Raw genomic sequence first — 12,316 nt, 5'->3', positions numbered from 1 at the left:
TAGACAATAGGTGCAGGAGTAGGCCATTCGGCCCTTCGAGCCAGCACCGCCATTCAATGTGATCATGGCTGATCATCCCCAATCAGTACCCCGTTCCTGCCTTCTCCCCATATCCCCTGACTCCACTATTTTTAAGAGCCCTCTCTCTTGAAAGCATCCAGAGAACCCGCCTCCATTTCACAGAGAGTGGTGAGTCTGTGGAATTCTCTGAAGCAGAGAATTCCACAGACTCACCACTCTCTGTGAGAAAAAGAGTTTCCTCGTCTCCGTTCTAAATGGCTTACTCCTTATTCTAGGAATCCTCTAGGAATCCTATCTTCCAATCTAGGATAGTCCGAGGGTTACCAAAGAGTGTTCAGCATTGCTCTCTGGTTGTGGCAGGATGATTCAGTTGGCCACTATGTCAACAAGTGTAGACTCTTCATCGAAACATCAGATTGTCCATTTGTTGATGGGAAGGGTTAAGTAGTGGGCTGCTCATCTCTGTTCCACAGACTGTATCGTTCACATGGCCAGCTCCCTGTCTCCTCTCATTATTCACACTGTTATCTTTGGAAGTTAGATAAGGATAGGGAAGGGATCTGTTTTTTGACTTCTTGTTTCCCAGGGCGGATAGGACCAATTTCAGTGTGAAGGTCAGTTCAGTTATTTTGGAAGTCAAATCAGGCCTGAGTATTTAACAATGTCATTGTTCTATCTGGGACATGTGACAATAAAACACTCTTGGCTCTCTTCATCTTGACTCTTGAGTATGTGAAGGCCAGGATTGTGGAGACACAAAAACTGCAGATTAGTTCATAGAAACATAGAACATAGAAATTAGGTGCAGGAGTAGGCCATTTGGCCCTTCGAGCCTGCACCGCCATTCAATATGATCATGGCTGATCATCCAACTCAGTATCCCGTACCTGCCTTCTCTCCATACCCCCTGATCCCCTTAGCCACAAGGGCCACATCTAACTCCCTCTTAAATATAGCCAATGAACTGTGGCCTCAACTACCCTCTGTGGCAGAGAGTTCCAGAGATTCACCACTCTCTGCATGAAAAAAGTTCTTCTCATCTCGGTTTTAAAAGATTTCCCCCTTATCCTTAAGCTGTGACCCCTTGACCTGGACTTCCCTAACATCGGGAACAATCTTCCTGCATCTAGCCTGTCCAACCCCTTAAGAATTTTGTAAGTTTCTATAAGATCCCCTCTCAATCTTCTAAATTCTAGAGAGTATAAACCAAGTCTATCCAGTAAATTCATAAATTATAGAAATATAATGAGGCCATTCGGACCATCGAGTCTACTCCATCATTCAATCATGGCTGGCTGGCTGATCTATCTTTCCCACTCAACCCCATTCTCTTGCCCCATTTCTCCCCTTAATTCCTGACACCCGTACTGATCAAGATAGCAACATAGAAAATAGGTGCAGGAGTAGGCCATTCGGCCCTTCGAGCCTGCACCGCCATTCACCAAGATGCTGGAGTCTAAAGCAAGGCACAGTGCTGGAGGAACTCAGCGGGTCAGGCAGTATTTGTGGAAGGAACGGGCAGGCGACGTTTTGGGTTGGGACCCTTCTTCATACTGCGAAGGGTTTGAAAGAACGTCCCGATGGGAAACATCGTCCATTCCCTCCACGGCTGCTGCCTAGCCTGACCCACTGAGTTCCACCAGCACTGTGTTATGTGCATAAGACCAGAACTATCTATCACTGAAGATAGCCACAGAATGCTGGAGTAACTCAACGGGACAGGCAGCATCTCTGGAGAGAAGGAATAGGTGACGTTTCGGGTCGAGACCCTTCTTCAGACTGGATGTGACATGGAAGAATCAAGGTCTGTTGCTCTATTGACTCTTCCCTGTTTTAACGATGGTCCATTAATCAACTGAGTGGGGCTGACAGCACAGACTTGCATCGCTATGCAAGGAATGCAGTGTCTAACTCATCAAGTACAAGAGGGACTAAAGCTCATCAGCTCTCTTGAGGAAAGGAATTTAATCTCCTTTGTTTATATACCAAACATTGGTCCAAAAAATAACTTTGTTCTACTTTTTAAACTGAGTGCCATTTCTTAAGAAATGAAGGTTGCACAATGTGTGGTGATTATGGTAATAATGTCCAATTTCTTTAGGGGATAGAAACATAGAAACATAGAAAAATGGGTGCAGGAGTAGGCCATTCGGCCCTTCGAGCCTGCACCATTCGCCATTCAATATGATCATGGCTGATCATCCAACTCAGTATCCTGTACCTACCTTCTTTCCATACCCCCTGATCCCTTTAGCCACAAGGGCCACATCTAACTCCCTCTTAAATATAGCCAATGAACTGTGGCTTCAACTACCTACTGTGGCAGAGAGTTCCAGAGATTCACCACTCTCTGTGTGAAAAAGGTTTTCCTCATCTCGGTCCTAAAGGATTTCCCCCTTATCCTTAAACTGTGAGATAACCGTGAAAGATCTATTGCTGAAGTTCTGGGGATGAGGTGGTGCAGGAATTAAGTGGTGCATAAGGTCATACGGAATAGTAGCAGAATTAGGCCATTCGGCCCATCAAGTGTACTCCGCCGTTCAATCGTGGCTGATCAATCTCTCCCCCCAACCCCATTCTCCTGCCTTCCGCCCGTAACCCTTGACACCCTTTCTAATCAAGCATCAATCTATCCATTAACTTGGCCTCCACAGCCATCTGTGGCAAAGAACATATCCACTGACTTGGTTCTCCACTTATGATCTTATGACCTCTGGTCCTAGACTCCCACCAGTGGAAACATCCTCTCCACATCCACTCTATCCAGGCCTTTCACTATTCGGCAAGTTTTAATGAGGTTCCCCCCCCATCCGTAAGAAACTGCAGATAGGTCCCTGTTATGGACAATAGACAATAGGTGCAGGAGTAGGCCATTCGGCCCTTTGAGCCAGCACCGCCATTCAATGTGATCATGGCTGATCATGCTCAATCAGTACCCCGTTCCTGCCTTCTCCCCATATCCCCTGACTCCGCTATTTTTAGGAGCAGAGGTAGACCATTCAGCCCATTCTATTCTATCTCTCCCTCCTAACCCCATTCTCCTGCCTTCGCCCCGTAACCCGTGACACCACATTCCCCCGTGTTGCTTCCATCTATTTGCCCTCACTGTCTCTCCCCCTCTGCCGCCTGTATCACTCAGTATAGCAGTGGTGGGTCTGACAGTGTTTTAACCTCTGCAGTGGGCTGGGGTTAGTTAAGATAAATCACCAGCAGGTCAGAAACTGGCACAGACTTGCTGACTTTCATATTAAAGCAGAATGCATCAGGCTGCACGAAAAATCTTGCCAAGTTAATCGTTCAGGAATAACAAAGTTTAAAAGGTTAACCTTGCACTGGCAGTCAGAGACCACACACCACTGGATGGGGCTTAGTAACGGACTGCTAAACATTCCCATAGATCTGCAGATTCCCTTCAGACAGTGCCTCCCTCCTTCCTCTGCCCTGTTTTGTGTCTCTGCAAGGTGAAAGGTCTGGATTAGAACATTTAAGAGCAGATTATGAAAAAATGAAAATGTTACTTTTTTCACTCGCAGTGGAGCTTTGGGCGGGTGTAAGTTCAGAAACGTTGCCTATTTCCTTCGCTCCATAGATGCTGCCGCACCCACTGAGTTTCTCCAGCACTTTTGTCTAAAGGGCCGGTCCCACGAGCATGCGACCTGCATGCGGCGAGCGCGACCAAACCGGAAGCGGGGGGCCGCGCGGAGGTCGAGTGAGCGACGTGACGTTCGAGCGAAGTCCGCGGGAATAAGCGCGCGTGACGTACGGCGTGGAGATGCTGCGGGCCGGCAGGCTGTTGCCGCGCGGAATTTTTGAACACGGTCAGTTTTTCGGAGCCCCGCGCGATGTCGGGACCAGCTCGGCACAACTCCATACGGCTCCACCGATCGAACTGGGACCGGCCCCGCGAGGCCGTACGGCTCCAGCGACCACGTTAGGTCGCGCTTGCCGCGTGCAGTCGCATGCTGGTGGGACAGGCCCTTTACTTTATTTTCTTGCCTGGTCATTTGCTGCCTGCTTGATATTCCACACCACCACAATGTAAACGACTCTGACCATGGGTCAGGACTGGGGAGGGTGTTGTTATTCATGGCACCATGCTCTATATAAAAACATAAACTCAGATGTTAACCAGCTGATTAAAATGAATCTTTCTGCCTCCATACAAGTCAAGTCAAGAGAGTTTATTGTCATGTGTCCCAGATAGGACAATGAAATTCTTGCTTGCTGCAGCACAACAGGATAGTGTAAACATAAATACAGAACAGTTCAGTTCAATATACACATAAATAAGCAGATAAAGTGCAATAGGCTGTTACAGTTCAGAGTCTGTTTGTTGGTGAGTTTAATAGCCTGATGGCTGTGGGGAAGTAGCTATTCCTGAACCTGGATGTAACAGATTTCAGGCTCCTGTACCTTCTGCCCGATGGTAGCAGAGAGATGAGTGCGTGGCCAGGATGGTGTGGGTCCTTAGAAACATAGAAACTAGATGCAGGAGGAGGCCATTCGGCCCTTCGAGCCAGCACCGCCATTCATTGTGATCATGGCTGATCGTCCCCTATCAATAACCCGTGCCTGCCTTCTCCCCATATCCCTTGACTCCACCAGCCCCTAGAGCTCTATCTCACTCTCTCTTAAATCCATCCAGTGATTTGGCCTCCACTGCCCTCTGTGGCAGGGAATTCCACAAATTCACAACGCTCTGGGGTGAAAAAGTCTTAAATGACCTCCCCTTTATTCTAAGACTGCGGCCCCTGGTTCTGGAGAGGTGCTCTGGAGAAGTGGATGATGTTGGCTGCCTTTTAGAGGCAGCGACTGCGATAGATCCCTTCGATGGTGGGGAGGTCAGAGCCGATGATGGACTGGGCAGTGGTCACAACTTTCTGCATTCTTTTCCGCTCCTGGGCGCTCAAGTTGCCGAACCAAGCCACGATGCAACCGGTCAGCATGCTCTCTACTGTGCACCTGTAGACCACCTGTCCATACTCAATACTTTAACCCTTTCGGTTCCAGGTGCACATGTAATGGTTTTAATACTGTAAATACATTGTTAGAAACTCAATAGACACGATTTTCTGTGAAAATTCTGTTAAATTAACTGTTGCTTAAAGATGTCTGTTGAATTATAATCAGCTGCCAATATCTTGTATTGTAATAAATGAGACCAGATCTTTAAACATTCACGAGCATTCGCACGCAAACGGGTGGAGTTTGTGGCCATTGTATTTTCACTGTGAAAGGTTCAGATGGAATAAATTAGAGGAAACTGTTTCTGCCGCCAGGGCAGTCAGGAGTTTGAGCTCACGGATTTGAAGGAATCGGCAAAAGAACCAGGAGGGAGGTGGTCAAAGTCATAGAGTGATACAGTGTGGAAACAGGCCCTTCAGCCCAACTTGCCCACACCGTCCAACATGTCCCAGCTACACTAGTCCCACCTGCCTGCGCTTGGCCCATATCCCTCTAAACTTGTCCTATCCATGTACCTGTCTAAATGTTTCTTAAACGTTGCAATAGCCCCTGCCTCAAATTGCCCAACGCATCACCGGTTCCTCGCTCCCCTCCATTGAGTCTGTCCAAAGCAAGCGCTGTCTGCAGAGGGCGCTCAGCATCGCCAAGGACTGCTCTCACCCCAACCATGGACTGTTTACCCTCCTACCATCCGGGAGGCGCTACAGGTCTCTCCGTTGCCGAACCAGCAGGTCGAGGAACAGCTTCTTTCCGGCGGCTGTCACTCTACTCAACAACGTACCTCGGTGACTGCCAATCACCACCCCCCCCCCCCCCCCCCCCCGGACACTTATTATTATTTATTCAAATCGTTTGCTATGTCGCTCTTCCAGGGAGATGCGAAATGCATTTCGTTGTCTCTGTACTGTACACTGACAATGACAATTAAAATTGAATCTGAATCTGAAGTACCACCTCCGACAGCTTGTTCCATACACCCACCACCCTTTGTGTGAAAAAGATACCCCTCAGGTTCCTATTAAATTTTTGCCCCCTCACCTTAAACCTATGTCCTCTGCTACCTCGATTACCCTACTCTGGGCAAGAGTCTCAGTGCGTCTACCCGATTTATTCCTCTGATGATTTTGTCCAGAACCAGGGGCCACACACAGTTTAAGAATAAGGGGTAAGCCATTTAGAACGGAGACGAGGAAACACTTTTTCTCACAGAGAGTGGTGAGTCTGTGGAATTCTCAGTCTCAGACGGCGGTGGAGGCAGTTTCTCTGGATACTTTCAAGAGAGAGTTGGATAGGGCTCTTAAAGATAGCGGAGTCGGAGGATATGGGGAGAAGGCAGGAACGGGGTACTGATTGGGGATGATCAGCCATGATCACATTGAATGACGGTGCTGGCTCAAAGGGCCGAATGGCTACTCCTGCACCTATTGTCTACTGTCTATTATTGTACACCTCTATAAGTTCACCCATCAGCCAACTGCGCTCCAAGGAATAGAGTCCCAGCCTGCTCAACCACTCCCTGTAGAGTTATAGAGAGATACAGTGTGGAAACAGGCCCTTTGGCCCAACTCACCCACACCGACCAACAATGTCCCAGCTTACCCTAGTCCCACTTGCCTGCGCTTGGTCCATATCCCTCCAAATCTATCCTATCCATGTCCCTGTCCAACTGTTTCTTAAACGATGGGATAGTCCCTGCCTCAACTACCTCCCCTGGCAGCTCATTCCATACACCCACCACCCTCTGTGTGAAAAAGTCACCCCTCGTATTCCTATGAAATCTTTTCCCCTTCACCTTGAACCTATGTCCTCTGGTCCTCGATTCCCCTACTCTGGGTAAAAGACCCGATCTATTCCTCTCATGATTTTGTACACTATATAAGATCTCCCCTCATCCTCCTACACTCCATGGAATAGAGACCCAGCCTACTCAACCTCTCCCTATAGCTTACACCCTCTAGTCCTGGCAACATCCTCATGAATCTTTTCTGAACCCTTTCAAGTTTGACAAAATCTTCCCTATAACATGGTGCCCAGAACTGAACACAATATTCTAAACGCAGTCTCACCAACGTCTTATACAACTGCAACATGTTTCACACGGACAATGCGGGGCCGAAGGGCCTGTTCCTGTGCTGTACTGTTCTATGTTCTATGCTGTGTGGAATGAGCTTCCAGTGAAGGTGGTGGAGGCAGGTTCGTTTTTATCATTTAAAAATAAATTGGATAGTCATATGGATGGGAAGGGAATGGAGGGTTATGGTCTGAGCGCAGGTATATGGGACTAGGGGAAATTATGTGTTCGGCACGGACTAGAAGGGTCGAGATGGCCTGTTTCCGTGCTGTAATTGTTATATGGTTATATGGTTATGTTCTCTTGCAAACCCCAACATGAGAACTGAAGGGAGAGAATTAAAGCCAATGTTTATTTTCATTTAACGAGCAGTTCTTGCAATTTGTTGGGAAACTTGGACTGTTTACTTGGGAAGAAATATTTTGGGAAAGTGTTTTGTTCAAATTAAGTAATCATTTCACTCCAGAAAATGTGAGGAAATGCTTTTCTTTCTGTAATTACTCCCATGGCGCTGGGACTCGAACATTTCCAGCATTTTATGCACAGCGATAGCAAGTTTCCAATGTTTTTATCCTTCTGAGATGCTGACTCTTTGTCGGGTTGTGGCTCTAACAGCCCAACAGTTCAGCAGGTTCAGTTCCACTTAGTCTATTGTCACATGTACCGAGGTACAGTGAGAATCTTTTGTTGCATGCTAACCAGTCAGCGGAAGGACTATACATGATTACAATCGAGCCGTCCACAGTGTACACCCACACACTATAAAGGGAAGAATGTGAATAATCTGGACTGGTTCTCCTTACGACAGGAAAGGTTAACAGGTTCTGAAGAAGGGTCTCGACCCAAAACGTCACCCATTCCTTCTCTCCAGAGATGCTGCCTGTCTCGCTGAGTTACTCCAGCACTTTGTGTCTATCTAAGATTAACAGGAGAAAGGATTGAAAACGATTGGAGATCAAGAGCCTGCCTTATTCACAGAAACATAGAAACATAGACAATAGGTGCAGGAGGAGGCCATTCGGCCCTTCGAGCCTGCACCGCCATTCAATATGATCATGGCTGATCATCCAACTCAGTATCCCGTACCTGCCTTCTCTCCATACCCCCTGATCCACAAGGGCCACATCTAACTCCCTCTTAAATATAGCCAATGAACTGTGGCCTCAACTACATTCTGTGGCAGAGAATTCCACAGATTCACCACTCTCTGTGTGAAAAATGTTTTTCTCATCTAAGTCCTAAAAGATTTCCCCTTTATCCTTAAACTGTGTGACCCCTTGTTCTGGACTTCCCCAACATCGGGAACAATCTTCCTGCATCTAGCCTGTCCAACCCCTTAAGAATTTTGTAAGTATTCAAAACTGCATTTCATTTGTCTTATAACCATATAACCATATAACAATTACAGCATGGAAACAGGCCATCTCGACCCTTCTAGTCCGTGCCGAACACGTATTCTCCCCTAGTCCCATACACTGTCTTGGGGTAGACAATTTTAATTTGTCTTGCCTCAGTTCTTGCCCAGAAATTAAATAGTAGCACATTTATACAGCCATGTACATGGCCACAACTGTGGTAATGGACTTACTGTTGATGTGTGAAGAATGAAATGGGGTTGGTGTACAACGACTGTAGATGACGGTCTGATGGTTGGCATGGAGTTAATCGGTTCAAGGCCTCTAGCTCTGTGTCTCTGTGAATGTGCCTGGCAGATAAATCTCAGAGACAATGAGGACAAAGGGAGGTAGATGCAGATTCTGTCAGGCCTGATATTGGTCACATGGGGGTATGTAGAAACAGGGAACTGCAGATGATGGGTTACAAAAAAAAAAGACAAAGTGCTGGAGTACCTCAGCGGGTCAGGCAGTACATTGACAGGTGACGTTTCGGGTCGGGACCCTTCTTTAGATTGATTCCCGACCTACCCATGTTCTCTAGAGATAGACACAAAAAGCTGGAGTAACTCAGCGGGTCAGACAGCATCTGTGGAGAAAAGGAATAGGTGACGTTTCGGGCCGAGATCCTTCTTCAGAGATGCTGAGGTACTCGGGCACTTTGCATCTTTTCTTGGGGGGGGGGAGTGGGACTAGGGTTGGGATGAGTTGACCGATTCATTCCAAGAGCCGGCACAGACTATCTATAGAGTGACCATCTATGATTCTAGGTAGTCAAAAATGCTGGAGAATCTCAGTGGGTGAGGCAGCATCTATGGAACGAAGGAATAGATGACTCATTCGATTTTGATTTTTCCAGCATCTGCAGTTCTTTCGTAAACATCTATAATTCTAGTGTGTTCGACCTTTCCCTGGCTAGTCACGTTAGCCGTTGATTTCCTAGTTTTTCCTGGCTTTGCTCTCCACTATACGGACTCTTCCCAGCATCGGCAGTGGTTTACGGGAATGGGAGTCGATGGCTCTTGTCATTTGTTTAATATTCCCCTTTAATGAGAGACCTGCAAGGAAAAATAGGCGCAGGTCAAGTTAAGGATCAGCTTTTGTACTAAATCGGGACTTCCTCCCAGGACTACCTGGAGGCGTTTGGCCTAGGTTAGCTGTTCCACACGAGATTGATCTCATTGTGTTGTTGGGATCCCTCTGTTCCCGTTAAGTGATGAGATGTCACTGAGGTCCCCAAACATCTGTTGCATCCCTGCTTCAATCTGGAACTCTCTCAAAATGGGATTTTTTTTTTAAACCAGTATTTCTATTAATAAACAAATCCTCTCACAAGCAGCTTAGCTTGGCATTAAGGAAAGCATTTACACCAGTGGACCAGCTCGGTGGAACATACTTCGGTTGACAGTTTTGGACTTTTAAAATAAATGTTGCTAAGGTTTTGGTTTGTTATTGTCACGTGAGCAGCTTTTGTTTTGCGTGGGGTGGCACGGTGGCGCAGCGGTAGAGTTGCTGCCTCAAGGGCCTGTCCCACTTTCATGACCTAATTCACAACCTTTTTTACTCGTGGACATTTTTCATCCGGGTGCTCTGGTTTCCTCCTGTGCTCCAAAGACGTTCATGTTTGTAGGTTATATGGCTACTCTATATTGTAAATTGTCCCTAGTGTGTAGGATGGTACCAGTGTAGAAGTCAAGTCAAGTCAAGTCAAGTCAAGTTTATTTGTCACATACACATACGAGATGTGCAGTGAAATGAAAGTGGCAATGCTCGCGGAACAACAAAACAACCAAACAAATTATAAACACAATCATAACACACATATTATTTTACATAATAAATAATAGAAGGAAAAATGTTCTGTACAGTTAGTCCCTGGTGAGAAAGGCGTTTACAGTCCGAATTGCCTCTGGGGAAGAAACTCTTTCTCAACCTCTCCGTTCTCACTGCATGGCAACGGAGGCGTTTGCCTTACCGTAGCGGCTGGAACAGTCCGTTGCAGGGGTGGAAGAGGTCTCTCATGATTTTGTTTGCTCTGGAGTTGCACCTCCTGTTGTATAGTTCCTGCAGGGGGGTGAGTGAAGTTCCCATAGTGCGTTCGGCCGAACGCACTACTCTCTGCAGAGCCTTCTTGTCCTTGGCAGAGCACACAATACAATACAATACCTTTTATTTGTCATTCGAAAATTCCCATGAGGTTCAAACGAAATTTGGTTTCTGCAGCCATACAAGAAAAGAACCAAGACACACACTTAACACAATTTACACAAACATCCATCACGGTGAGTCTCCTCCTCACTGTGATGGAAGGCAAAGTCTTGTCTCTCCATTCCTCTCCCGAAGTCGAGGTCAAAGCCCCCGGCGGGCACTAGAAGTCCGCGGCCACTCAAAGCCACGACGGGCGATATAAGGCCCTGCCCCGGGTCTTGGTGTTGGAGCCCCCGGCGGGCGCTAGCAAGTCCGCGGCAAATTAAAGCCGCGCCGGGCGTTGTAAGGCCCCGCTCCACATACAGAAAGTACAAGATAGTTCTCAACATTGTAGCAAGAAATATTTTATTTGCGCCAATAATCATAAAAGCTATTCTAGATGTTGCTGCCCTTGAGTTTATCCCACAGTCACTCCAATGTATGGAGCTGAAATCATCAAGCTGATAAAATAGTTGCAAATTTAAAAAAACTGCAGGTTCTAGAACACTGTTGTATAATCAGAAGATGATGGAAACACTCATCAGGTCGGTCGGCATCTGTGGCGAGAGAAAGTTAACGCTTCATCAACTTGTTGGGGCGGGCGATTGCAACCTTCACGTGGTCCGCCCTGTTTTAACGAATGCAATCAAATAGAACAAGTTGTCCTACAACTTTAGGCTGTGCACGCCGTACGCATGAAGAGAAGAAGATCAACTTGTTCTGACTTGTACCTGAAGTCTGCAGATGGGTCTCGACCCGAAACGTCACTTATTTATTTTCTCCAGAGATGCTGTCTGACCTGCTGAGTTACTCCAGCATTTTGTGTCTATCTTCGGTTTAAACCAGCATCTGCAGTTCCTTCCTGTCTATTTGGATGGCTCAACAGTGAGTGGCCTCCCCTGTGTTTCCGTTACCCTGTTGTCAAGGTGGCGCAGCTGTAGAGTTGCTGCCTCACAGCGCCAGAGACCCGGGTTCGATCCCAACTACGGGTGCTGTCTGTACGGAGTTTGCACGTTCTCCCCGTGACCTGCGTGGGTTTTCTCCGGGTGCTCCGGTTTCCTCCCTCACTCCAAAGACGTGCGGGTTTGTAGGCTAATTGGCTTTGGTAAAAAGTATAAATTGTCCCTAGTGTGTGTAGGATAGTGTTTGCGTGTGTGGTGATCGTTGGATTGGGAGGAACTGGTGGGCTGAAGGGCCTGTTTCCGCGCTGTATCTCTGAAGTAAACTAAACACTGTTCCAATCTCACGCATTCATTCTCCTGATCCTTAAAGGATTTCCTTTGCTTCATTCGTGTTTCCTTTTTAAATAAAATTAGAATTAATTCTTTCTGGTAGCCTTGGAAACAGGAAGTGGGATTCACAGGTCAACGATACATTGTATCTCGGGAGCATTGTGATAGTTGGCCCTGCGACTTGTCCTTCTGGCATTGAAAACAACATGACTCATGTACTTTATTTGTGTACAGAGAGTGACACAGCGTGGAAACAGGCCCTTCAGCCCAACCTGCCCACACTGTCCAACATGCCCAATCTACACTAGTCCCGGCCTTAGGAGGTGCGGGGCACAATTGGGAACAATTTTGGTGAGCCCCAGGCTCCCAGCCAAGGTCTGTACGATGTGTGTGTGTGTGTGTGTGTGTGTGTGTGTGTGTGTGTGTGTGGTGTGTGTGTGTGTGTG

This window comes from Leucoraja erinacea, chromosome 38 (genome assembly GCF_028641065.1).
Source record: "Leucoraja erinacea ecotype New England chromosome 38, Leri_hhj_1, whole genome shotgun sequence".
NCBI classification, from domain to species: Eukaryota; Metazoa; Chordata; class Chondrichthyes; order Rajiformes; family Rajidae; genus Leucoraja; species Leucoraja erinaceus.
This window is presented reverse-complemented; position numbering follows the sequence as displayed.